Source organism: Labrus mixtus, chromosome 11 (assembly GCF_963584025.1).
Source record: "Labrus mixtus chromosome 11, fLabMix1.1, whole genome shotgun sequence".
In the NCBI taxonomy this organism is placed as follows: Eukaryota; Metazoa; Chordata; class Actinopteri; order Labriformes; family Labridae; genus Labrus; species Labrus mixtus.
The window spans coordinates 388,921-391,420 of record NC_083622.1 but is presented as its reverse complement, the minus strand read 5'-3'; the positions used below and the strand labels follow the sequence as shown (position 1 = coordinate 391,420).

Sequence of the window (2,500 nt, the reverse complement as noted above, 5' to 3'; positions counted from 1 at the left end):
TCCTTCCCTCCTCTCTCTCCCCTCCTCTCTCCTTCCCTCCTCTCTCTCCTTCTCTCCTCCCCTTCTCTCACCCTCCTCTCTCTCCTCCCCTCCTCTCACCCTCCTCTCTCCTTCCCTCCTCTCTCCTTCCCTCCTCTCCCTCCTCTCTCCTTCCCTCCTCTCTCTCCTCCCCTCCTCTCTCCTTCCCTCCTCTCCCTCCTCTTTCCTTCCCTCCTCTCTCCTCCCCTCCTCTCTCCTTCTCTCCTCTCTCTTTCCCTCCTCTCTCCTTCCCGCCTCTTTCCTTCCCTCCTCTCTCCTCCCCTCCTCTCTCCTTCTCTCCTCTCTCTTTCCCTCCTCTCTCCCTCCCTCCTCTCTCTTTCCCTCCTCGTTCCTTCCCTCCTCTCTCCTTCCCTCCACTCTCTCCTTCCCTCCTCTCCCTCCTCTCTCCTTCCCTCCTCTTCCTCCTTCCCTTCTCTCCCTCCTCTCTCCTTCCCTCCTCTTTCTCCTCTCTCCTTCCCTCCTCTCTCTCCTTCCCTCCTCTCTCCTTCCCTTCTTCCCTCCTCTCTCCTTCCCTCCTCTCTCTCCTTCCCTCCTATCTCTCCTTTCCTCTTCTCTCCTTTCCTCTTCTCTCCTTCCCTCCTCTCTCTCTCCTTCCCCCTCTCTCCCCTCCTCTCTCCTTCCCTCCTCTCTCTCCTTCTCTCCTCCCCTCCTCTCACCCTCCTCTCTCTCCTCCCCTCCTCTCACCCTCCTCTCTCCTTCCCTCCTCTCTCTCCTCCCCTCCTCTCACCCTCCTCTCTCCTTCCCTCCTCTCTCCTTCCCTCCTCTCTCTCCTTCCCTCCTCTCTCCTTTCCTCTTCTCTCCTTTCCTCTTCTCTCCTTCCCTCCTCTCTCTCCTTCCCCCCTCTCTCCCCTCCTCTCTCCTTCCCTCCTCTCTCTCCTTCTCTCCTCCCCTCCTCTCACCCTCCTCTCTCCTTCCCTCCTCTCTCTCCTTCCATCCTCTCTCTCCTTCCCTCCTCTCTCTCCTTCCCTCCTCTCTCCTTTCCTCTTCTCTCCTTCCCTCCTCTCTCTCCTTCCCCCCTCTCTCTCCTTCCCCCCTCTCTCTCCTTCCCTCCTCTCTCTCCTTCCCTCCTCTCTCTCCTCCCCTCCTCTCTCCTTCCCTCCTCTTTCCTTCCCTCCTCTCTCCTCCCCTCCTCTCTCTTTCCCTCCTCTTTCCTTCCCTCCTCTCTCCTCCCCTCCTCTCTCCTTCCCTCCACTCTCTCCTCCCCTCCTCTCTCCTTCCCTCCTCTTTCCTTCCCTCCTCTCTCCTCCCCTCCTCTCTCTTTCCCTCCTCTTTCCTTCCCTCCTCTCTCCTCCCCTCCTCTCTCCTTCCCTCCACTCTCTCCTTCCCTCCTCTCTCCTTCCCTCCTCTTCCTCCTTCCCTTCTCTCCTTCCCTCCTCTTTCTCCTCTCTCCTTCCCTCCTCTCTCTCCTTCCCTCCTACCTCTCCTTCCCTCCTCTCTCCTTTCCTCTTCTCTCCTTTCCTCTTCTCTCCTTCCCTCCTCTCTCTCCTTCCCTCCTCTCTCTCCTTCTCTCCTCCCCTCCTCTCACCCTCCTCTCTCCTTCCCTCCTCTCTCTCCTCCCCTCCTCTCACCCGCCTCTCTCCTTCCCTCCTCTCTCCTTCCCTCCTCTCTCTCCTTCCCTCCTCTCTCTCCTCCCCTCCTCTTTCCTTCCCTCCTCTCTCCTCCCCTCCTCTCTCCTTCTCTCCTCTCTCTTTCCCTCCTCTCTCCTTCCCTCCTCTTTCCTTCCCTCCTCTCTCTTTCCCTCCTCGTTCCTTCCCTCCTCTCTCCTCCCCTCCTCTCTCCTTCCCTCCACTCTCTCCTTCTCTCCTCTCCCTCCTCTCTCCTTCCTTCCCTTCTCTCCCTCCTCTCTCCTTCCCCCCTCTCTCCCCTCCTCTCTCCTTCCCTCCTCTCACCCTCCTCTCTCCTTCCCTCCTCTCTCCTTCTCTCCTCTCTCTTTCCCTCCTCTCTCCCTCCCTCCTCTCTCTTTCCCTCCTCGTTCCTTCCCTCCTCTCTCCTTCCCTCCTCTCTCCTTCCCTCCTCTTCCTCCTTCCCTTCTCTCCCTCCTCTCTCCTTCCCTCCTCTTTCTCCTCTCTCCTTCCCTCCTCCACTCTCCTTCCCTCCTCTCTCTCCTTCCCTCCTCTCTCTCCTTCCCTCCTCTCTCCTTCCCTCCTCTTTCCTTCCCTCCTCTCCTCTCTCCTCCCCTCCTCTCTCCTTCCCTCCTCTCTCTCCTCTCTCTCCTCCTCCCCTCGCTCGGCTCCATCTCTGAGTCTCATGACCCTCCCTCCTGGTCTCACAGAGGTCTCTTTCTTTCCCTCCCTCACTGAGTTCTTTATTTATTGATCAGCTGATTGCTGACTGTCAGCAGATCCTGGATCGTGTTAGAACAGTTTGAATCCATTAACGTTTGAATTATAAACTTTAGTTTTCACTGGTAAATGTTTAAACAGTTAGTACCTGCAGGATCAGCTTCCCTGTCTGGGGGGGT

The 2,500-nt window shown here is 57.8% G+C and overlaps 1 protein-coding gene across 2 annotated transcripts in view; it reads left to right on the top strand.

Moving 5' to 3' along the window:
* The window catches only part of arhgef2 (rho/rac guanine nucleotide exchange factor (GEF) 2), a 17,846-nt gene that overhangs the window by 3,350 nt on the left and 11,996 nt on the right, over positions 1–2,500 (top strand). The window lies entirely within an intron of this gene.